The sequence below is a fragment of the Anomaloglossus baeobatrachus genome, chromosome 9 (genome assembly GCF_048569485.1).
Source record: "Anomaloglossus baeobatrachus isolate aAnoBae1 chromosome 9, aAnoBae1.hap1, whole genome shotgun sequence".
Classification (NCBI taxonomy): Eukaryota; Metazoa; Chordata; class Amphibia; order Anura; family Aromobatidae; genus Anomaloglossus; species Anomaloglossus baeobatrachus.
In genome coordinates this window covers 229279964-229305850 of record NC_134361.1, presented here as the reverse complement: position 1 = coordinate 229305850, position 25887 = coordinate 229279964, and the positions used below count along the sequence as shown (strand labels likewise).

The following is a 25887-nucleotide window of genomic DNA, read 5'->3' as shown; positions in this document are numbered from 1 at the left end:
AGTATGGTGGCACCAGAGATTTCAGGTTCTGCATGGTAGAAATTGGGAAGATTCTGTGATGCAAATTCCGAACCTCCAAGTTTTCGATGGTGGGTTCTGACTTGGCGAGTGGCACAAGATGGGAATGTGGCAGCGAAACACTACATGTTTCTTCTACCCTTCTCTTGTTTGATGATGGCACTTCTCTGGTTGACATGGATGAATAGAAGGTTGACCAGCGCTTTCCATCAAGGGACAAGTGGACAATGGATGTTTCTTGCCGGACACAGGAAAGAGGATGTCTCATGATGGTGGGGCTCCTAATCAACTCCTAGAGTTAAAAGTGACAACCTCCATACCAAGGTGTGAAGTTGCTGCTGTTTAAAGCAAGTGCTGGCTGTATAACACATCCGGCACCCAATGAGTAAAGTGCAAGCTCAGCTCCCGAGCCTGCGCCATACACTTGCACCTAAAATACACCCAACATGAGAGCAGATATCAGAACGGGGTTGAACTTTACCTTACCAGACAACCCTCCTCAAAGGGTTTTCCAGGGCCATATTATATATATTGTCTAGTGGCTGTTCTAGGTACTGCAGCTCAACTGCCACGGAACTGTGCTGTTCTGGATCCACACACTGCATTTTTCAGTGGTTGCGGGACCTGGTAACAGATGTCAAATATCAGACCCCACCCATCTGATAGCATGTCATAAGAATATGTCATCATATCTCTATCTTGGAAACCCCTTTAAAAAGGACCTGCCAATAAAGTGGATAGTTGTTGCTCTAATTTTACTCCTCCTGAGCGTTCTGGTTTTTGTTGATGCTTTTTTTAATCCACCATATGGTTGCAGAAATATGGGCCCTTTATCTACTTCTAACTTTTGTAGCCTTTAATAAAGGGGTGTTACTTACAGGATCCTCAGGGGCATGTCTTTATCAAAGGGACGTTGGTTACAGGATCCTCAGGGGCGTATATTTATCAAAGGAGCGTTCCCTACAGGATCCTCATGGGCATATCTTTATGAAAGGTCATTCCTTCAGGATACTCAGAGTCATATCTTTATCAAAGGGGCATTGCTTACACGATCCTCAGGGGCATATCTTTATGAAAAGCCATTCCTTACAGGATCCTCAGGGGCATATATTTACTAAAGGAGCGTTGCTTACAGGATCCTCCGAGGCGTATCTTTATCAAAGAGGCGTTGCTTATAGGGTTCTCAGGGGCGTACCTTTATCAAAGGGGCGTTCCTTACAGGATCCTCAGGGGCATATTTTTATCAAAGAGGCATTGCTTACAGGATCCTCAGGGATGTATCTTTATCAAAGAGGCATTGCTTACACAATCCTCAGGGGTGTATCTTATCAAAGGGCATTAATTACAGGATCCTTAGGAGCCTATCTTTATCAAAGGGGCGTTGCTTACAGGATCCTCAGGGATGTATATCAAAGAGCATTGTTTACAAGACTCTCATGGGCTTATTATCAAAGGGGAGTTCCTTATAGGATCCTCATGGGCATATCTTTATCAAAAGGGCATTCCTCACAGGATCCTCAGGGGTGTATCTTTATCAAAGGGCATTGTTTACAGGAGTCTCACGGGTTTATTATCAAAGAGGAGTTCCTTACAGGATCCTCATGGGCATATCTTTATTAAAGAGGCATTGATTACATGATCCTCAGGGGCGTATCTTTATCAAAGGGCATTAAATACAGGATCCTTCAGGGCATATCTTTATCAAAGGGGCGTTGCTTACGGGATCCTAATGGACATATCTTTATCAAAGGGGCGTTGCTTACAAGATCCTCAGGGATGTATCTTTATCAAAGAGCCATTGTTTACAGGACTCTCATGGGCTTATTATCAAAGGGGAGTTCCTTATAGGATCCTCATGGGCATATCTTTATCAAAAGGGCATTCCTTATAGGATCCGCAGGGGTGTATCATAAGAATCAAAGGGGCATTGCTTACAGGAGCCACAAGGACATATCTTAATTATCAAAGAGGCATTGCTTACAGGATCATCAGGGGCATATCTTAATTATCAAAGAAGCATTGCTTACAGGATCCTCAGGGGCGTATTTTGTTAGCCACACCCCCACAAAAAAATTTGCATAAAATTAAAAGGCCCATATCTCTGGAACCATATGTCAGATTTTAAAAAGAAAAACACCTGAATACTCAGGGGACCAGCGGGAATAAAATAAAAGCAAACAATTGCCACTTTTGACCTCTTTAAGAAGAAGACATGTCCACAATGTTGAGTTGTGTAGACTAAATTCGTAAAAACTAGAAAAACAAACAAAAATCCCCCAAAAAATGCATCTTCCTACACCTCTCACCGTATCCGATCTTCATTAGGTGAACTGGCATCACATATTTCACCCACCAAAAAGCCTAATGCGATCGGATTCAATCTCTTTACAGAGAGTCATTTGAAAGTGCAGGTTATTAGCCGAGCCTAATCTTACGAGCGAGATGATGCAATTAATGTTTAAGCTTACACTACACATTAGCACATATGGGAGCAATAGAAAGCGGCGATATTAAATTTAATGGACTTGGCAATTTGCAGGCTGCCTCTCTTGGTATTCTCCGGGTACACCCAGGTAGAGGGAAGAATAACAATCGGGATACATAAACAATTTCCCAGACCAGCGGGGATTTCATGTACAAAGAAGACTTATTAAGGCTGTAGGATTGATGGATTATGTATGGCGCATTCAGCAACATTTATAGATTAACAGACAATTGTTAAAGCGCCGGCGCCCCGGTAAGAATTTATTAGAATGGAAGGATTTTGCAGGTGCATTATTCTGCCTCCTGATGGGTCACCGGCTCATGTTACCTGCGAGTAGATTACAGTCCCGGGAATTATAGTGGGGCATTGTCATACATCTGGCATCATTTAATGAAACGTCTGGCGGCCATCCCTCTCCGACTCCCCCATACATTAACACTTCTCTTAGCCGAGCGTTTTCAGTGAGGACTGGGGAGGAAACCGCTGCCGCATATGCAATATCCGGCACCAGCTCATCTCTCCAGAGAACAAATGGATCAGGCTTCTACCTTCTCTACCTCGTCATCGTATGTTGGGAGGCCTCTATGCACACCTGTTGGCTAGACAGTCCTACGAAAATTGGCGAGATGAGCATACATTAGCCCCCTTCCCGACCTAGGACCGTCCTAGGTCAGATAAGGGTATACAGAGCAGACTCATGAGCTGAGGCATTCAATACTATGGCAGATGCTGGCTGTGTTATACAGCCAGCACCTGTGTCACACACGCGGGTGTGGACCCACTGCACTACGGTGCCGGGCTTACCCATAATTAAGCAGCTATCTTGTCTTCACTAGAACCTCTTATTGGGAGGTTAGACTTGTGCTGCAAGGTTAGCCACCAGGTACCACTCCAGGGCAGTCCCAGGTACTGCAGCAGCTGATTCCAGAGGACAGGCAGCTGGTTCTGGTTGGACAACAGGGGCCGGCTGGATGGCAGGTACAGCACAGGACACAGGTACTGGATACTGCACAGGATAGAGGAACAGGAAAGCACACAGTACTACAAAAAGACGTGGAGCAGAGCAGGGATGCCACTGCTGGCATTACAACCTGACACTATTATGAGAAAATGAATCTAGCTTTGAGCACAGCTGGTTAAAGAAGACCTGTCACTTGCTGATAGTTCTGGTAATGTATTTGTGTATTGATGGTGGTTTTGGTGCTGTATTCATGTAATGATGCTGATTCCTGTGCTGTTTTCCTGTACTAATGGTGGTTTTGGTTCTCTATTCATGTAATGATGCTGATTCGTGTGCTGTATTTTTTTTACTGATGGGGATTCTGCTGCTGTATACATGGTTCAGGTGTTATATTCATATTCTGGTCCTGTATTCATGTACTGATGCTGGTTCTAATGTTGTATTCATGTACTGATAGATTTGGTGATTTGTGTATTGATGGTGACTCTGGTGCTGTATTCATGTACTGGTTGGAGTTCTGGTGCTGTATTCATGGTCCAGATGCTGTATTCATGTACTATTGCTAGTTTTGGTGCTATTTTCATGTACTGATCATTCTGGTGATGTATTTGTGTTCCTGTACTGATGGTGGTTAAGGTGCTGTATTCATGTACTGGTTGGAGTTCTGGTGCTGTATTCATGGTCCAGATGCTGTATTCATGTACTATTGCTAGTTTTGGTGCTATTTTCATATACTGATCATTCTGGTGATGTATTTGTGTTCCTGTACTGATGGTGGTTAAGGTGCTGTATTCATGTACTGGTTGGAGTTCTGGTGCTGTATTCATGGTCCAGATGCTGTATTCATGTACTATTGCTAGTTTTGGTGCTATTTTCTTGTACTGATCATTCTGGTGATGTATTTGTGTTCCTGTACTGATGGTGGTTAAGGTGCTGTATTCATGTACTGACATTGGTTCAGGCTCTCCCTATATATACGGATTATGGTTTTGATGCTGTATTCCTGTACTGACAATGGTTCAAGTGTTGTATTCATATACTCATAATGGTTGTGATATTGTATTCTTATACTGATGCTGGTTCTGTTGATGCATTTGTGTATTGATAGTAATTCTGATGCTGTATTCATATACTGATGGTGGTTCTGGTACTGTATTTATGTACTTATGATGGTTCTGCTAATTTATTCATGTAGTGATGGTTCTGGTCATGTATTTGTGTACTGATGATGGTTTGGGTGCTGTATTCATGATGCTAATGGTTCTGGTTCTCTATTCATGTACTGATGGTAAATCTAGTCATGTATTTTTACATGGATTTTGGTTTTGGTGGTGTATTCATGTACTGATGGTTTTGTATTCCTGTACTAATTCACTGAAAAGGACATAAATTCAGAAAAAAAAAACCTCACCAGAAAAAAAGCCTCCAGCCAACACAGGTCAAAATGGCAGACACACTTGCAGGATATAGCCAGCCCCTTATGATAAAGGTGGGAGTAAGACAAAAACTCACAGCCTACCACCTGTGTTACTCCCACCTTTATCATAAGGGGCTGGCTGCATCCTCCGAGTGCATCTACCATTTTGACCTGTGTTGGCTGGTGGCTTTTTTTTCTGGTGAGTTTTTATTTTTATTTTTAATTTTTTTTCTGAATTTGTCCTTTTTTTTGGTGAATTATTTTAAATATAGTGTAGGGACTCGTAAGCGTAGGGACGCTTGACATTTGGGTTACGAGCTTATGTATTTTGGCCAAAATATAACTAATACCTCACATTTATTATCATTTTATATCATTTTCTATTGCACAATTTTCCACAGGATGCAGCCGGCCCATTGGGATGTCTGTCCTGTGTGTCAATGCACTTATATGGTGCTGGGCAGCCCGCCTAATCTAATAGAAGGATGTCATCAATAGGCTGTAAGCCAGACGCTGTGCCTTGCACATACCTGTGTGACTGGCGCCCTATGTAAAACCTCATTAGTGTGCATGTTTAATACCAGCCTCCACCCCCTCCATGAGTTGGTAGGTTGTGAGTGGTTGTCTTTTTGGTATTCTGCACCTGTCTACTCCCACCTTCATCATAAGGAGCCGGCTGCATCCTGCGACTGCATCTGGCATGTTGACCTGTGTTGGCTGGTTCCTTTTCTTCTGGTGAGGTTTTTTTGTATTTGTGTACTAACAGTGGTTAAGGTGCTATGTTCTTGTACTGACATTGGTTCAGGTACTGTATTCATATACTGATGATGTTTCTGATGCTGTATTAATGTACTGACAATGTTTGAAGTGCTGTATTCATACTCAGTTACAAGTGAAAAGGTTTTGGTACCGTGTTAGCCAGTTGAAAAATTATTGAATATTCTCAGTGAGAGGAACAAAATTATAATCTTGTGATACCTTTTAATGGCTAACTAAATTATTTTAACTATTTTAGTTACCCATTAAAAGGTATCACAAGATTATAATTTTGTTCCTCTCACAGAGTATTCATACTCATAATGGTTGTGATGCTGTATTTATGTACTGATGTTGGTTCTGGTGCTGTATTTATGTACTGATGTTGGTTCAGGTGCTGTATTTATGTACTGATGGTAGTTCAGGTACTGTATTTATGTACTGATGGTAGTTCAGGTGCTGTATTTATGTACTGATGGTAGTTCAGGTGCTGTATTTATGTGCTGATGGTAGTTCAGGTGCTGTATTTATGTACTGATGGTAGTTCAGGTGCTGTATTTATGTACTGATGGTAGTTCAGGTGCTGTATTTATGTACTGATGTTAGTTCAGGTGCTGTATTTATGTACTGATGGTAGTTCAGGTGCTGTATTTATGATGGTGGTTTTTGTACTATATTTACTGATAATGGTTCTTTCTGCATATGAGACAATGATTTATCTACTATACTGGAATATTGTGGTATTACAGTATATACTATAAGCAATCAGACGATTACAGGTTCAAGAACCTTAAGGGTACCATAAAAGAAAAATCCAGAAAGCAATGATGGAATTACATTTATTACACTGTGGAGAGCCAGAAAACTAGAATCAGCCCTGAGTGTGTGTATTTACTTAGGTTTCTGGTCAGTGGTCTCTATTCTTTCGGGGGGGGGGTGATGAGGGGTCTATTTCGATGTCTTGGGCTGGAGATGTGCCACTTAATGCATTGCTTCTAGGAATCTTTAAAATTTGACATGTTTGCAAAAGCACCATGCATGCTACACACTTTCCACCCCATGTCAATCCCCTTCTTAATTTTGACAACCCCAAAAAATCCTAAGTATCAAAAGCAGCGTTCCTGCTTTATGGGATCATGACCAGAAACATAAAAGTTAAAAAATAAAAAAAATATATATACATGAAAAGTAAGTGCCAGTCCGGATGATACTGCTGCGTGTGGAGTGTGCAGCAGTGAAGTGACGGAGCCTCTCCCCGAGTGTCTACATTATTGATAGCAGTGAATGATTTCATATTTAATCGTAAGACTATTAATTACACTGCGGAGGAACCGCACAATCCCGACTTGTCTCGCCAGCTCAATTATTTAGTGATGTACCATATTTTAACAGAATGCCAGCGACGACATTAACACAACCATTCTCCCATTAAATGCCATTTGTCATAGGGGAGAAATTAAAAAAAAAAAGTGACAAAAGAAAAATGTGATCTATTTTGCAGATATGAAATTAAATGTTGAAGATCCAGGGCCGCATGGCGCTCGCCTGGCCAGATAAGGTAATGGAAAAATTCTGCAGTATTTTTACTGATTGGATTAACTGCGTAAAAGAAAAAGTTCAAGCAAAAGTAATAAATGTTACAGTTGTGTGGGGGCGGGGTCTGGGGTATCAGGTACCTCCCCCAAGGATCTCAGATAGCAGAATATAAACCTATATTGTTCTGGGGTCCCCAATTCGGACCTTCACGTTCTATTTTTTGATGTACACCCCTCGGAAAGTCTCATCACCAACTTCTAAGATACAGGGCAATATCTTATGCTTACAAGCGAGGTCTACAAGGAGGTGGTATGTGACCAATCTTGGCATTGATGAATGGCAGGGTAGTTTGACTTGGCCAAAATATGGACAGCAGCACCAGGCCCTTCCTCCCGGTCTTATACTAACCCTCCGGCATCTCCAATGTTCACCGACGCCGTTGCGGTCCCGCAGCGCCATCTTGTAACGTCTGGTCAGAAGTCACAAGCTCTCAATGCATCTCTATGAGGGCCAGATGTATTGATTTGTGACCTCCAACGTACTCCATTAAACACTGGCAGGTCACAAATCACTGGAGCTCGACAGAGCTGTGTCGTTAGCAGGTGAAGCCACCGGAAAGTGAGTGTCAGTCACGGGGTTGGGGGGTTGCATTTAAAACACCACTCCATCGGGGCAATAAAAAAAAAGTCGGAGTGGTGTTTAAAGTCCAAAGCTGCTCAATGCCAGCATCAGGATGTTCTTTGTGAGCTCTGCTCTCCTGTCCTGCTCCCTCCATTGTAGCTCTGCAGTCACAACCATAATGTAAGTTATGGAGATTGGGCCTATATGATGTATACAACAGAGTCTCCGCATATCCTATGTGATGTGTATACAGCAGCATCAGTGTCTCCTATATGATGTGTATATACAGCAGTCTCAGCGTCTTATGTAATGAATATAGTCATCTCAGTGTCTCCTATGTGATGTATACAGCAGTCTCAGCGTACCCTGTGATGTATACAGAAATCTAGGATACTATGTGATGTATACAGCAGTTTCAGTGTATCCTATGTGATATATACAGCAATCTAGGATACTGTCTGATGTATAAAGCAGTTTCAGCGTATCTTATTTTATGTATATAGCAATCTAGGATACTATGATGTATACAGCAGTCTCAGTATACAGCAATCTAGGATACTGGGATGTATACAGCAGTCTCAGTTTATCCGATGTGATGTATACAGCAATCTAGGATACTATGGGATGTATACAGTAATTTCAGCATATCTTAGGTGATGTATACAGCAATCTAGGATACTATATAATGTATACAGTAATTTCAGCATATCCTAGGTGATGTATACAGCAATCTAGGATACTGGGATGTATACAGCAGTCTCAGTTTATCCGATGTGATGTATACAGCAATCTAGGATACTATGTGATGTATACAGTAATTTCAGCATATCCTATGTGATGTATATAGCAATCTAGGATACTATATAATGTATACAGTAATTTCAGCATATCCTAGGTGATGTATACAGCAATCTAGGATACTGGGATGTATACAGCAGTCTCAGTTTATCCGATGTGATGTATACAGCAATCTAGGATACTATATAATGTATACAGTAATTTCAGCATATCCTAGGTGATGTATACAGCAATCTAGGATACTATATAATGTATACAGTAATTTCAGCATATCCTAGGTGATGTATACAGCAATCTAGGATACAATGTTATGTATCCTATGTGCTATATAAAGCTTAATAAAGTATATAGTGTGGAACTGTGTACATGATATATCATGCTGTGTGGTGCAGTGTGTCAATATAGTGTAAAGCTGTGTATACAGTATGGTGGTGTGTATATCGTATACAGCATGGACTCCAAACTATATAATAAATATACGCTCTGAGCTCCGCACTATATGCTATAGCATAGGATATAGTGTGTAACTGTGAACATAGTGTGCAGTCCCAATATACACCTCTCAAAACTATATACACAACTTATGCCTAAAGAGAGTGTCTCAAGTTTGGACGTTATCATCTTTGGGGTCTGACCGCCACTAGGACCCTCACTGACCACAGAACCAGGGCTGTCAGGAGTCCTCTGTGAAATAAGAGATGGTCAATCATCCATTCCATTCACATGTGGCTTTTCAAAGCCTCCATTTTTGGAATCTTTGGGGGTCCTGGAGGTTGGACGCCCAGCCAAGACGGTTTAAAGTGGCACTCGCCCACAATTCCAGGCCATTTGGTGTTACGTGGCAGAAAGAGGATGTGGACCCCCAGAATAGAGAATATGAGGTCTTGGTACATCCCCGCCGGCAGTGAAGGGGTGCCTCGTGCATCACGCCTTCATCTTCCACCATTGAGCCCGATCCCACAAATATCTCCCATCTCGTGCTAGGAATAGTCTCGCTGCACAATGCGCGGCGCGTCCTGACCATTTGGCGTTCTGCTATAGACCAATTCATTGCAGAAGCTAAATTAAAATCCTATTGTGCTGCGTTGTTAATATTTTATGCCCTTGTTTTTGAACAGTTATTACGTGGCACGGCGCCCAATCTGAGTCAAACTTCACAACCATCTGCGGAGATTCAGAAATAGCACAACCGAGCGGCTCCATTTCCCCTTCAACTCACCTTCTGCCCCCGAGCGGCGGAGCTGGGAGGAGGGAGCACAAGGATCCGAGGAAACTGATCACCTGGGCCAAGACAGGCCTCCATTACAGCCAGGGAGGGGGCCCCAAGGCAATATTTAGGGCCCCATTAGTCCATAAGGAAAAGGGACTAGGCAATTCTTGATGCCACTGGCCTGGTGTTGGCACGGGGCAACACAGTGGCTCGGTGGTTAGCACTGCAGTCTTGTGGTGGCTCAGTGGTTAGCACTGCAGTCTTGTGGCGGCTCAGTGGTTAGCACTGCAGTCTTGCAGCGCTGGGGTCCTGGGTTCAAATCCCACTATGGACGCCATCTGCAAAGAGTTTGTATGTTCTCCCCGTGTTTGCTTGGGTTTCCTCCGGGTTCTCCGGTTTCCTCCCACACTCTGATAGGGAACCTAGATTATGAGCCCCAATGGGGACAGTGTTGCAATTGTATATAAAGCGCTGTGGAATTAACAGCGCTATATAAATGAATAAATATTATTATTTATAAACTAGGTTCTGGTGTTGGCACTCGACACTTTATAGACTAGGTCCGGTGTTTACACTTTATCGACTAGGTCCTGGTGTTGGCACTTTATAGACTAGGTCCTGGTGTTGGCACTGGGCACTTTATAGACTAGATCCTGGTGTTGGCACTTTATAGACTAGATCCTGGTGTTGCACCGGGCACTTTATAGACTAGATCCTGGTGTTGCACCGGGCACTTTATAGACTAGGTCCTGGTGTTGGCACTTTATAGACTAGGTCCTGGTGTTGGCACTTTATAGACTAGATCCTGGTGTTGCACCGGGCACTTTATAGACTAGGTCCTGGTGTTGGCACTTTATAGACTAGATCCTGGTGTTGCACCGGGCACTTTATAGACTAGATCCTGGTGTTGCACCGGGCACTTTATAGACTAGGTCCTGGTGTTGGCACTTTATAGACTAGGTCCTGGTGTTGGCACTTTATAGACTAGATCCTGGTGTTGCACCGGGCACTTTATAGACTAGGTCCTGGTGTTGGCACTTTATAGACTAGATCCTGGTGTTGCACCGGGCACTTTATAGACTAGGTCCTGGTGTTGGCACTGGGCCCTTTATAGACTAGGTCCTGGGGTTGGCACAAGGCACTTCATAGACTAGGTCCTGGTGTTGGCACTGGGCCCTTTATAGACTAGGTCCTGGTGTTGGCACTGGGCCCTTTATAGACTTGGTCCTGGTGTTGGCACTGGGCACTTTATAGACTGGGTCCTGGTGTTGGCACCGGGCACTTTATAGACTAGGTCCTGGTGTTGGCACTGGGCACTTTATAGACTGGGTCCTGGTGTTGGCACTGGGCCCTTTATAGACTAGGTCCTGGTGTTGGCACCGGGCACTTCATAGACTAGGTCCTGGTGTTCGCACTGGGCCCTTTATAGACTAGATCCTGGTGTTGCACCGGGCACTTTATAGACTAGGTCCTGGTGTTGGCACTATATAGACTAGGTCCTGGTGTTGGCACCGGGCACTTTATAGACTAGGTCCTGGTGTTGCACTGGGCCCTTTATAGACTAGGTCCTGGTGTTGGCACCGGGCCCTTTATAGACTAGGTCCTAGTGTTCGTACTGGGCCCTTTATAGACTAGGTCCTGGTGTTGCACTGGGCACTTTATAGACTAGGTCCTGGTGTTGCACTGGGCCCTTTATAGACTAGGTCCTGGTGTTGGCACCGGGCCCTTTATAGACTAGGTCCTGGTGTTGGCACTGGGCCCTTTATAGACTAGGTCCTGGGGTTGGCACCGGGCCCTTCATAGACTAGGTCCTAGTGTTCGTACTGGGCCCTTTATAGACTAGGTCCTGGTGTTAGCACCGGGCACTTTATAGACTAGGTCCTGATGTTGCACTGGGCACTTTATACACTAGGTCCTGGTGTTGGCACCGGGCACTTTATAGACTAGGTCCTGAGGTTGGCACCGGGCACTATATAGACTAGGTCCTGGTGTTGCACTGGGCACTTTATAGACTAGGTCCTGGGTCCTGGTGTTGGCACCGGGCACTTTATAGACTAGGTCCTGGTGTTGGCACTGGGCCCTTTATAGACTAGGTCCTGGGGTTGGCACCGGGCACTTCATAGACTAGGTCCTGGTGTTCGCACTGGGCCCTTTATAGACTAGGTCCTGGGGTTGGCACCGGGCACTTTATAGACTAGATCCTGGTGTTGCACTGGGCACTTTATAGACTAGGTCCTGGTGTTTGCACTGGGCCCTTTATAGACTAGGTCCTGGGGTTGGCACCGGGCACTTTATAGACTAGATCCTGGTGTTGGCACCGGGCACTTTATAGACTAGATCCTGGTGTTGCATTGGGCACTTTATAGACTAGGTCCTGGTGTTGGCACTGGGCACTTCATGGACTAGGTCCTGGTGTTCGCACTGGGCCCTTTATAGACTAGGTCCTGGTGTTGGCACCGGGCACTTTATAGACTAGGTCCTGATGTTGCACTGGGCACTTTATAGACTAGGTCCTGGTGTTGGCACTGGGCCCTTTATAGACTGGGTCCTGGTGTTGGCACCGGGCACTTTATAGACTAGGTCCTGGTGTTGGCACTGGGCCCTTTATAGAGTGGGTCCTGGTGTTGGCACTGGGCCCTTTATAGACTAGGTCCTGGTGTTGGCACTGGGCCCTTTATAGAGTGGGTCCTGGTGTTGGCACTGGGCCCTTTATAGACTAGGTTCTGGTGTTGGCACTGGGCCCTTTATAGACTAGGTCCTGGTGTTGGCACTGGGCCCTTTATAGAGTGGGTCCTGGTGTTGCAAATTAAAGGGTCTTTTATAAAAATTTAAATAGTTATTATATAAGGAAAACTTCTGAATTTGTAAGAAATGTTTTGTTTTTTCAAGATCTCTGCTTGCTCCAAGTGCATAAACACACACTGGATATTATTACTTGGCTTGAAAAAAATAATTGATAGGAGAGCATCAAAATGGTTTTTGGATAGATCAGTGTTTCCATTCATTGACAACAAGCAGAGATTTTGGAAATTATGTGCATTTGACGCACAAAACTTATTAGGAATCGGTAGAAAATTTCATTATTGAGCATCTATTCTTTGCTTGAAACTGGAAAAGTGGCCGAATTTGTGGGAGAGAGTCATGGATGAAAGATTTCTGCTTGTTGTCAGTGAATGGAAACCATCGTCATTTACCTCCAGAGGATGACACTATGTCTCAGACTTGTGATGATCGCAGGAGAGGAAACTATTCAATAACAGCAAGGAGAGATTGTGGAGAAATGGAAGGCGTTTATACAGAAAGTAGATCGTCCTCTGCTTTCTGACATTATGGCTGTTACTGCATGTCCTGCAGAGGATGTCACCCAACTTTTCTAGAGCCCTGAATAAGACGTATAAGTTTGTAATTAGATATATTATATAGGCCTAACTTAAGACAGATTTGAAATTCAGGGGCCTCGGAAAGCTGGGTGACACTCGTTGCATGTATGGTACATCACTGCCATCACATGCGCCCTCCTCACCTCCATATCTCACCTCCTTTACTGCCTGCGGGAAGGAAACAAAATTTCTGGGATACAACTGTTAAACATAACTGATATGGTAAAAAAAAAGGGACCTCTGATGCCAAAATAAGGGTGTGTATACTTTTGCACCTGTACGTAAACTAGAAGATTAAGCAACTTAGCCTATAGTCGTAATAAAAAGTTTCCAACCGTTTTGTGTATACAGCTCCTCTGCAGAAAGATTTATCGCTATGGTTACAGACTACAAACCTTATATTTTTGCCCTTTTTTTCTACTGTCTAAGAAGAGGGGGGCCAAAAGTGTGGAGTAATGGAAGACTAAAGGATTAGGCGGTAACAGCTTTGTGTGTAGCCGGTATGGACACGTACATAGGTGCTGTATACACAAAACAGCAGGTTTTTATATAATCTATTGCAAAATTGCTTTATTTTCTGTGAATAGGTGTAATAGCGCTTTATTAGTCTTATCGGATCCTGGAAAAGCTGGGTGACAACCCTTCTGAGGTCTGCCATGGCGGTCACAGCCTGTCTGGTGCAGACAACCACCCTAGTAGCTCTATCAGATCCTGGAAAAGCTGGGTGACAACTCCTGTGGGGTCTGCCATGGCGGTCATAGCCTGTCTGGTGCAGACAACCACCTGTGAATAAGTGTAATAGCGCTTTATTAGTCCTATCGGATTCTGGAAAAGCTGGGTGACAACCCTTCTGAGGTCTGCCATGGCGGCTACAGCCTGTCTGGTGCAGACAACCACCCTAGTAGCCCTATCGGATCCTGGAAAAGCTGGGTGACAACCCTTCTGAGGTCTGCCATGGCGGTCATAGCCCATCTGGTGCAGACAACCACATGTGAATAGGTGTAATAGCACTTTAGAAGTCCTATCAGATCCTGGAAAAGCTGGGTCACAACTCCTGTGGGGTCTGCCATGGCGGTCATAGCCTGTCTGGTGCAGACAACCACCCTAGTAGTCCTATCGGATTCTGGGAAAGCTGGGTGACAATCCTTCTGGGGTCTGTCTTGGCGGTCATAGCCCACCTAGTGCAGACAACCACATGTGAATAGGTATAATAGCACTTTAGAAGTCTTATCAGATTCTGGAAAAGCTGGGTGACAACTCCTGTGGGGTCTGCCATGGCGGTCATAGCCTGTCTGGTGCAGACAACCACCTGTGAATAAGTGTAATAGCGCTTTATTAGTCTTATCGGATCCTGGGAAAGCTGGGTGACAACCCTTCTGATGTCTGCCATGGCGGTCACAGCCTGTCTGGTGCAGACAACCACCCTAGTAGTCCTATCGGATTCTGGGAAAGCTGGGTGACAACCCTTCTGATGTCTGCCATGGCGGTCACAGCCTGTTTGGTGCAGACAACCACCCTAGTAGTCCTATCGGATTCTGGGAAAGCTGGGTGACAACCCCTCTGGGGTCTGCCTTGGCGGTCATAGCACCACCTTTTGCCATGGTCACTTGTTATTTCCCAGATTCCCTCTCATGATCACCCGGGGGATTTTCATTTTCCCCCATTAGTGAAAGTAAATATTAGACGCCGGCCTTTTAAAAGATGGCCGACCAGGTAAACATGAATAGATTGGGTTTTATTTTGGCAGGTGACCCCACCTCTATGTGGACGTTACACCCTATTGGGGCACATGGGGACAGGTTATTTTGTAAGGCAATATGGCTGCCAATATGTTTGAAAGGAAAGCGTGTACATAATGGGCCATATTGGTTGCTATGGAGTGGAGCCATTGACCATAGCAACCAATCAGGTCACAACTTTCATTCTACAAAAGCCTCCTGAGAAATGAGAGCTGGAATCTGATTGGTTGCTAGGGGTAACTGCTTCACTCTGTGGAATGAGGCCTAGTAAATATGGAGGCCGTCCCGCTCGCAGTTTCCGCTGTCTGTGCAGCCTGTTTATCTTCTTCTAGTTTGTAGCCGCTGCCTGGAGCAGCCTTGGGGGGATACATCTTAAATATGTAACATGCATAAAATTTTTACAATCTGCAGTTTTGCAGAATTTAAATAGCTAATAATTGTATATACAATACGCCCGCACGCCCGGCTATAAACATCACATTGCGGCTCATTAGCATATAGAACTGCAGGTGAGAAATCTCTCGTCTCGCGCAAAAAAATCCATCTCCCCTCAGTTTATTTTTGGTACCAAATAAGATAATTCGGCGACGTCTGGAGAAGATGCTGCGGCCATAATGTCCTCCTTATTTACAAGGCATAAAACGTGAAAGCAACGACTAAGACCTATGGTAAACGGACACTATGGATACAAATGACATTGTTAGAATTTAAAGGGCCAGCGCACTAATTGCTCTTCGAGGGAGTCTCCATAAATAGATGAGTAGTGTTGGAAATACAAGAAATTTACTGTATATTATGATTTTCAGCCATTATTAAGATAGTAAGTTTTGTTTACAGCTCGTTGCCTTGGAGACCGACCACCACCACCACATGGCAGAGGGCAGCCATGTTTTCATAATCATGGACAACAACTTTTAACTTGTTTAAAGGGAATCTTGTCACCAGGTTTTTGCCACCTAATCTGAGAGCAGCATAAACCTCACCTACTGTATCCTCACCTATCCCTTGTAGACTGTGAGCCCTCGCGGGCAGGGTCCTCTCTCCTCCTGTAGACTGTGAGCCCTCGCGGGCAGGGTCTTCTCTCCTCCTGTAGACTGTGAGCCCTCGCGGGCAGGGTCTTCTCTCCTCCTGTAGACTGTGAGCCCTCGCGGGCAGGGTCCTCTCCTCCTGTAGAGTGTGAGCCCTCGCGGGCAGGGTCCTCTCTCCTCCTGTAGACTGTGAGCCCTCGCGGGCAGGGTCCTCTCTCCTCCTGTAGACTGTGAGCCCTCGCGGGCAGGGTCTTCTCTCCTCCTGTAGACTGTGAGCCCTCGCGGGCAGGGTCCTCTCCTCCTGTAGAGTGTGAGCCCTCGCGGGCAGGGTCCTCTCTCCTCCTGTAGACTGTGAGCCCTCGCGGGCAGGGTCCTCTCTCCTCCTGTAGACTGTGAGCCCTCGCGGGCAGGGTCCTCTCTCCTCCTGTAGACTGTGAGCCCTCGCGGGCAGGGTCCTCTCCTCCTGTAGAGTGTGAGCCCTCGCAGGCAGGGTACTCTCTCCTCCTGTAGACTGTAAGCCCTCGCGGGCAGGGTCCCCTCTCCTCCTGTAGACTGTGAGCCCTCGCGGGCAGGGTCCCCTCCCCTCCTGTAGACTGTGAGCCCTCGTGGGCAGGGTCCTCTCTCCTCCTGTAGACTGTGAGCCCTCGCAGGCAGGGTCCTCTCCTCCTGTAGAGTGTGAGCCCTCGCGGGCAGGGTCCTCTCTCCTCCTGTAGACTGTGAGCCCTCGCGGGCAGGGACCTCTCTCCTCCTGTAGAGTGTGAGCCCTCGCGGGCAGGGACCTCTCTCCTCCTGTAGACTGTGAGCCCTCGTGGGCAGGGTCCTCTCTCCTCCTGTAGACTGTGAGCCCTCGCAGGCAGGGTCCTCTCCTCCTGTAGACTGTGAGCCCTCGCGGGCAGGGTCCTCTCTCCTCCTGTAGACTGTGAGCCCTCACGGGCAGGGTCCTCTCTCCTCCTGTAGACTGTGAGCCCTCGTGGGCAGGGTCCTCTCTCCTCCTGTAGACTGTGAGCCCTCGCAGGCAGGGTCCTCTCCTCCTGTAGACTGTGAGCCCTCGCGGGCAGGGTCCTCTCTCCTCCTGTAGACTGTGAGCCCTCACGGGCAGGGACCTCTCTCCTCCTGTAGACTGTGAGCCCTCGTGGGCAGGGTCCTCTCTCCTCCTGTAGACTGTGAGCCCTCGCAGGCAGGGTCCTCTCCTCCTGTAGACTGTGAGCCCTCGCGGGCAGGGTCCTCTCTCCTCCTGTAGACTGTGAGCCCTCACGGGCAGGGTCCTCTCTCCTCCTGTAGACTGTGAGCCCTCGCGGGCAGGAACCTCTATCCTCCTGTACCTGTCTGTGTCTTGTATTGTTTATAATTATTGTACTTGTCCCTATTATATACACCCCTTTCACATGTAAAGCGCCATAGAATTGATGGCGCTATAATAATAAATAATAATAACGTAGGGGCAGGGATCCTGATTCCAGCGATGTGTCACTTACTGCACTATTTAGTGTAGTTTTGTTTAATCAGCAGGAGAATATCATTACAGGACTACTTGGCTCCTGCAGGTAGTCCAGCATATTCATGAGCTCAGAGAAAACATTGATTTTATCAAAATGACAGCACACAGCTCAGTAAGTGACACATCGCTGGAATCAGGGGCTCTGTCTCTACGTTATGCTGCTCTCAGATGGGGGATAAAAAGCCTGGTGACCGATTCCCTTTAATGTTTCATCCTCCCGTACACATTAATGAAAAGTCCCCAATTAAGGCAGGGGTGGCCCCTTATCCTATGTATATGGGATCTGCTGACAGATCGTGTTGAAGGTGCGAAGGATTGAGCATCTTGATTTTCAACTCCAGCTCCTGGGGGTAAATAAGCGGACGCCAGAGGTGTCCTACAATGGATTACTCATTTTTCCCAATAGAAAGTACATGCACGCTTCTCCACATTGAGCATACACGTATATGGGGGGAAGGTGTATTGGGGGGGTGGGGATGGGGGTTTAAGAGCAGGGATCAATGAGCATTTCACTCATAGAAGGGGTTTGGACTGGACACAACATACTTTCTTACTTGGCTGCGTTCTTCTAGCAATAGCGCCCCCCCTGTCATCAGGCTGTGTGTAGTATTACAACAATAGAATTTAGCTGCAATTCCAGACATGACCCATGGAAAGGATTGGAGGTGCTGCTGAAAGTAACCGGACATATTTGGCTCATCTTGTACAACCCCTTTAAGAATTAATTTCTGGAGCGTGCTTTGTAATTCATATTTTTTTATTATTGGAACAATAAATAATGCAGCAATAATGGAGGCATGGGTACAACTCACAATTTTCAGCTGTAAATGATAACATTTTTTACTCCTAAAGCCACCACTAGGGGGAGCTCACACCGCAGACAATTATACAGCTCCCAATGAAACAATATAAACATGTGGCCAGCTCCCCCTAGTGGCAGGCAGAGGATTATTGCTCTTACCTCATCAGAACACTTCTATAATATGTCTCTTACCTTGTAGTTTATATTCTGCTTCCTCCTCCAAGATCTGAAAAGTGGTCAGAAAACGTCATGGTGGAGACGATACGGGCGGATTCCCAGCCTGATAATGCAGGATTCAGCACCACAGAGTGCACAGCGACATGACAGGTGTGTGCCGGGGAGGAGGTATGCTGTGCAATTAATGCCGCCATGATATAGTGAATGCAATGTATGAGGAGCTGTCCCTGACTGTATGCGATAGAGAGGGCACATGACTGTCACTGGCAGCGCAGAGACAGCTATACAGGGTGTGCAGCCTATCACAGCTCCGCTTCATGCCCTCCTTTAGTGGTCTAATTAGGGCAAGAACTGACAACCAATCAGAACAGTTTATCTGACATTTGAACCCTCCATGCATTCAGCTCCATGGACAGAGGCAGGAGCCGAATCCAGAATATCAATTTCTATAGTGAGCAGATATTCTTGGCACGAGCACTCCGCCATCTTTGGTGCCGCAACGTATTATATTGCTAGGACTGGTGCACTTACAATCCGGCCCAATACCGTTGCTTTGCAGTAACAGCGCCTCTCCTGGCCACAGTTTGTTTCTGGTACTGCAGTTGGCTAAATTGCAATCATTAACAATGAGTTGCAATACCAGATACAACCAGTGGACAAGGGTGGCGCTGTTTTTATCTAATTCTACACAACCTCTCTATAAAAGAATGTCATATGTTATCAGTAGTGGGAACATATCCTCATTAAACACTCTCTTTTTCAGTATTCTCTAATGGTTAAAAGTCATCTCCCAGCTCTGTATAATACGAGCTGCCCAGAGAGGTTGTATAGGATATTTTATATAATATATACATATATATATATATATATATACACACATATATATATATATATATATATATATATATATATATATATATATATATATATATACACACATATATATGTATATATACACACATATATATATATATACACACATATATATATATATATATACATATATATATATATATATATATATATATATACAGCGCCACCCCTGTTTGCAGGTCATGTGTGGTAGTGCAAACCAGGCCCATTCACTTTCATAGAGCTGAGCTAAAGATCAGATACTCAGATGTGATTCTGATTTGCAAAAAAAAAAAAGCAGCCACATTTTTTAATTCCTATAGAATCAGTGATGTATTAGTTTTCCATCCTATGATTGGAGCTTTGCATAGTGTTGTTCCCCTGCTATTCCTCCTGGAAATGAGCGCTTCGGAATATGTTGGCGCTATATAAATAAAATTATTGTCCAACCTATGATTAGAGCTTTGCATTGTGTTGTTCCTCTGTTATTCCTCTTGGAAATGCATTGTCCATCCTATGGTAAAAACTTTGCATTTCCAGGAGGAATAGCACAATGCAAAGTTTTTACCATAGGATGGACAATGCATTTCCAAGAGGAATAACAGAGGAACAACACAATGCAAAGCTCTAATCATAGGATGGACAATAATTTTATTTATACAGCGCCAACATATTCCGAAGCACTCATTTCCAGGAGGAATAGCAGGGGAACAACACTATGCAAAGCTCCAATCATAGGATGGACAATGCATTTCCAGGAGGAATAGCAGAGGAACAATATGCAAAGCTCCAAAGGATGGAAGATGCATTTCCAGGAGGAATAGCAGAGGAACAACACAATGCAAAGCTCTAATCATAGGATGGACAATGCATTTCCAGGAGGAATAGCACAATGCATTGTCCATCCTATGATTAGAGCTTTGCATTGTGTTGTTCCTCTGCTATTCCTCCTGGAAATGCATCTTCCATCCTTTGGAGCTTTGCATATTGTTCCTCTGCTATTCCTCCTGGAAATGCATTGTCCATCCTATGATTGGAGCTTTGCATAGTGTTGTTCCCCTGCTATTCCTCCTGGAAATGAGTGCTTCGGAATATGTTGGCGCTGTATAAATAAAATTATTGTCCATCCTATGATTAGAGCTTTGCATTGTGTTGTTCCTCTGCTATTCCTCCAGGAAATGCCTTGTCCATCCTATGATTAGAGCTTTGCATAGTGTTGTTACTCTGCTATTTCTCCTGGAAATGCATTGTCCATCCTATGATTAGAGCTTTGCATTGTGTTGTTCCTCTGCTATTCCTCCTGGAAATGCATTGTCCATCCTATGATTGGAGCTTTGCATAGTGTTGTTCCTCTGCTATTCCTCCTGGAAATGCATCTTCCATCCTATGATTGGAGCTTTGCATAGTGTTGTTACTCTGCTATTCCTCCTGGAAATGCTTGACAAAAGTTGCGTGGTTCTTACCGTTCTTCAGCCATGCGACTTGTATGTAAATGTAATTGCGTCTCTTTTCTTTTTAGTCATGCAAGTCGCTTTATCCTTGTGGATTGCGGCCCCGGTCTAGTATTACAGGTATGTTACTGATATTAAAGGTGAATTCTCATTGTATTGATTGGTCCAGAGGCGAGAATCAGAATTGGCCTGTTTTGGGAGTATTTTAGCCACAATGGCTGCAACTCCCCTCCTGCTATCACTATAGAAGCCGATCTGCAGCGGCCACCACACATTATAGGAGGCTGCGCTATTCCATGTTCATATCGGGCTAATAACAGCTGATCAGTGGGGGGCGCTGGATCCCCCCGCTCTGATATTAATGACCTGGCCTAAGAACTACAGCATTTATCTGTATTTATCTAGGTAATGCCTGTAAAGAAACCACAAGCCATTACATGCCGGCAACGTGCAGTTCTGGAAAACAGCCACAAGATGTCACTGTTCTTCCATGCGTCCCATCTTCTGTCATTAGTGCTGCCATCACTTTGATCTAGGGGTCGTTGACCCTCAGGATCCTGAGAATGAAGGGGCCGCAGCGCTGGTTAGAGGGACTCTGCAGACGCAGGATGACTGTTCAAACCCTGCACAGACGCTCGGTGCAACATAATAAAAAGAGCCAGGTGCACTCAGAGATGCTAAAGCATGCAAACAATGAATGCAAGAATATAGATATGCATTACTGCTTAAGGAAATATTGACATATTTAGGAGTAATGCATATGTCTATTCCTCAATTGCTCCTAGATTTCCTTAAGCAGTAATGTATATGTATATTATTTGCTAAATATCCCAATTTTTTCCATGATTTCATTTTTTGCACCTGTTCAGACTGTATTTTGTGAGTGCAGTCAGTCTTTTTGTCTAGATTATGGGGTCGTGCCCGCTGACCATGCACCCCTCCCCCATTAGTCGCAGGTGATTTTATTCTCTAATAGCAGGTTCTTACATGTCCATATACAGGGAGGATTGTAACCCACAGGCTTCAGTTTAGTGTAGGTTGTTGTGAATGTTATGCTTTTGCTGCTGTGAGGCTCCCTCTTGTGGCCAGGAATGTTTTTTACAGAGACCAGGTGTTCTTGAGCAATGGTCGTTTCCATTGCTAACTCTCTGCCTATTTAAGCCTTGGCCTCCTGGCAGTCTGGGCCGGTTATCATTGTCCTGTAGCTCACCTGGCTTTTCATCTTGCTTCTGACCACATCTACCCCAGATAAGTGCTTGGTTCTTAGTAGTTTTGTTCTTTTTGCTCTAATCTGGGTTGTCAATTATTGTGGTTATTGTCAGTTTACTTGCATGCAGGGATCTTCCCTCTCAGTTGCTTAGCTGGGAAGCTCCCTGCAGCTATGTTTGGAGTATTGCTCCTATAAGTCCATGTGTTTTTTGCTTCTTGATTTTGTAATGGTTCCTGCTTTCTGTTCATTGGTTTGACAAGAGCGCCTGGTATAGGACGGAGTGCAGATCGTGCGATCTCAGGACCTTTTTGTATTATTAGGTATTTGGGTTTTTGTAGGGTTTTTCTTTGGCCACCATCAGCCCCTTTCCTATCCTTTTCTATTTAGTTAATGGGGCCTCACCTTTGCTAATCCTATCCTCCATCTGTGTATTGTATTTTCCTATATCACCATAGTCTTTGAATGTGGGGGGCTTGCTATACCTTTGGGGTCTACTCTGAGACAGAGAGTTATTCATCCTTCCTTCCTTCCTTCCTTTAGGATAGCTAGTTCTCCGGCTGGGTTCGCGGTGCACAGGATGTTAGTTCACCCCTCAGCTACTTCTAGTTAGTAAGGGGATGGTACATTGTGATCTTCCATGGTTCCGGATCATAACAGTAGGTTCCCAGTATACGAGATATGCCTTGACGCAGCTATTGGGCAGATATCAAAATGGCCATTTTTGTATGCGAAAAGAAGGGAATTTTGTTTACTTACCGTAAATTCCTTTTCTTCTAGCTCTAATTGGGAGACCCAGACAATTGGGTGTATAGCTACTGCCTCCGGAGGCCACACAAAGTATTACACTTAAAAGTGTAAGGCCCCTCCCCTACTGCCTATACACCCCCCGTGGGATCACGGGCTCCTCAGTTTTAGTGCAAAAGCAAGAAGGAGGAAAGCCAACAAACTGGTTTAAGCAAATTCAATCCGAAGGAATATCGGAGAACTGAAACCATTCAACCTGAACAACATGTGTTATACAAAAACAGGGGCGGGTGCTGGGTCTCCCAATTAGAGCTAGAAGAAAAGGAATTTACGGTAAGTAAACAAAATTCCCTTCTTCTTTGTCGCTCTATTGGGAGACCCAGACAATTGGGACGTCCAAAAGCAATCCCTGGGTGGGTAAAATAATACCTCATGATAGGGCCATAAAAACGACCCTTTTCTACAGGTGGGCAATCGCCGCCTGAAGGACTTGTCTACCTAGGCTGGCGTCCGCCGAAGCATAGGTATGCACCTGATAATGCTTGGTAAAAGTGTGCAGACTCGACCAGGTAGCCGCCTGGCACACCTGCTGAGCCGTAGCCTGGTGCCGTAAAGCCCAGGACGCACCCACGGCTCTGGTAGAATGGGCTCTCAGCCCTGAGGGAACCGGAAGCCCCGAGGAACGGTAGGCTTCAAGAATTGGTTCCTTGATCCACCGAGCCAGGGTTGACTTGGAAGCCTGCGACCCTTTACGCTGGCCAGCGACAAGGACAAAGAGTGCATCCGAGCGGCGTAGAGGTGCCGTGCGGGAAATGTAGATTCTGAGTGCTCTCACCAGATCCAACAAATGCAAATCCTTTTCACATTGATGAACTGGACGAGGACACAAAGAAGGTAAGGAGATATCCTGATTGAGATGAAAGGGGGATACCACTTTAGGGAGAAACTCCGGAATCGGGCGCAGAACCACCTTATCCTGGTGAAACACCAGGAAGGGAGATTTGCATGACAGCGCTGCTAGTTCAGACACTCTCCGAAGAGACGTGACCGCTACTAGAAAGGCCACTTTCTGAGAAAGGCGAGACAGGGAAACATCCCTCATAGGCTCGAAAGGCGGCTTCTGAAGAGCAATTAGAACCCTGTTCAGATCCCAGGGCTCTAACGGCCGCTTGTAAAGAGGGACGATATGACAAACCCCTTGCAGGAACGTGCGTACCTGAGGAAGTCGTGCTAGGCGCTTCTGAAAAAATACAGATAGCGGAGCCGAGCGACAGACCTTTTTCCAACCCGGATTGCAGGAAGGAAAGAAAAGTAGGCAAAGCAAATGGCCAGGGGGAAACTTTTTGAGCAGAACACCAAGCTAAGAATATCTTCCACGTCCTGTGGTAGATCTTGGCAGAGGTTAGTTTCCTAGCCTGTCTCATGGTGGCAATGACCTCTTGAGATAACCCTGAAGACGCTAGGATCCAGGACTCAATGGCCACACAGTCAGGCTCAGGGCCGTAGAATTCTGATGGAAAAACGGCCCTTGAGACAGCAAGTCTGGCCGGTCTGGTAGTGCCCACGGTTGTCCTACCGTGAGATGCCACAGATCCGGGTACCACGACCTCCTTGGCCAGTCTGGAGCGACGAGGATGGCGCGGCGGCAGTCGGACCTGATCTTGCGTAGCACTCTGGGCAACAGTGCCAGAGGTGGGAACACATAAGGAAGCCGGAACTGCGACCAATCCTGAACTAAGGCGTCTGCCGCCAGAGCTCTGAGATCGTGAGACCGTGCCATGAAGGCCGGGACCTTGTTGTTGTGCCGGGACGCCATTAGGTCGACGTCCGGCATCCCCCAGCGGCGACAAATTTCCTGAAACACGTCCGGGTGAAGAGACCATTCCCCTGCGTCCATACCCTGGCGACTGAGGAAGTCTGCTTCCCAGTTTTCTACGCCCGGGATGTGAACTGCGGATATGGTGGATGCCGTGTCTTCCACCCACGTCAGAATCCGCCGGACTTCCTGGAAGGCTTGGCGACTGCGTGTCCCTCCTTGGTGGTTGATGTATGCCACCGCTGTGGAGTTGTCCGACTGAATTCGGATCTGCTTGCCTTCCAGCCACTGCTGGAAGGCTTGGAGGGCAAGATACACTGCTCTGATTTCCAGAACATTGATCTGAAGGGTGGACTCTTGCTGAGTCCACGTACCCTGAGCCCTGTGGTGGAGAAAAACTGCTCCCCACCCTGATAGACTCGCGTCCGTTGTGACCACCGCCCAGGATGGGGGTAGGAAAGACTTTCCTATTGACAATGAGGTGGGAAGAAGCCACCACTGAAGAGAGTCCTTGGCTGCCTGAGAAAGGGAGACGTTCCTGTCTAGGGACGTCGGCTTCCCGTCCCATTGGCGGAGAATGTCCCATTGTAGTGGACGCAGATGAAACTGCGCGAAAGGGACTGCCTCCATTGCTGCTACCATCTTCCCCAAGAAGTGCATGAGGCGTCTCAAGGGGTGCGACTGGCCCTGAAGGACAGATTGCACCCCTGTCTGTAGTGAACGCTGTTTGTCCAGCGGAAGCATCACTATCGCTGAGAGAGTATGAAATTCCATGCCAAGGTATGTTATCGATTGGGTCGGGGTGAGATTTGACTTTGAAAAGTTGATAATCCACCCGAAACTCTGGAGTGTCTCCAGCGCAACGTTCAGGCTGTGTTGGCATGCCTCTTGAGAGGGTGCCTTGACAAGTAGATCGTCCAAATACGGGATCACAGAGTGACCCTGAGAGTGCAGGACAGCAACTACTGCTGCCATGACCTTGGTGAAGACCCGTGGGGCTGTCGCCAGGCCGAAAGGCAGAGCTACGAACTGAAGGTGTTCGTCTCCTATAACGAAGCGTAGAAAACGCTGGTGCTCTGGAGCAATCGGCACGTGGAGATAAGCATCTTTGATGTCTATTGATGCTAGGAAATCTCCTTGAGACATTGAGGCGATGACGGAGCGGAGGGATTCCATCCGGAACCGCCTGGTTTTCACGTGCTTGTTGAGCAGTTTTAGGTCCAGAACAGGACGGAAAGACCCGTCCTTTTTTAGCACCACAAACAAATTGGAGTAAAAACCGTGACCTTGCTCCTGAAGAGGAACCGGGATCACCACTCCTTCTGCCTTTAAAGAGCACACCGCCTGCAGAAGAGCATCGGCTCGGTCGGGAGGCGGAGAAGTTCTGA

At 45.9% G+C, this 25887-nt stretch overlaps 1 long non-coding RNA gene across 2 annotated transcripts in view; it reads left to right on the top strand.

Annotated features, from left to right (window-relative positions):
- LOC142251693 (uncharacterized) overlaps positions 1-25887 on the top strand; it is a 52695-nt gene that overhangs the window by 12540 nt on the left and 14268 nt on the right. The window contains exons 2-4 of one of the 2 annotated variants that reach the window (XR_012725327.1): positions 7139-7195; positions 18474-18576; positions 20798-20849. This is a non-coding gene — a long non-coding RNA (uncharacterized LOC142251693). Of the gene's footprint in view, positions 1-7138; positions 7196-15211; positions 15431-18473; positions 18577-20797; positions 20850-25887 lie in introns of those variants that run through there. The other variant, XR_012725328.1, reaches the window with a different exon arrangement.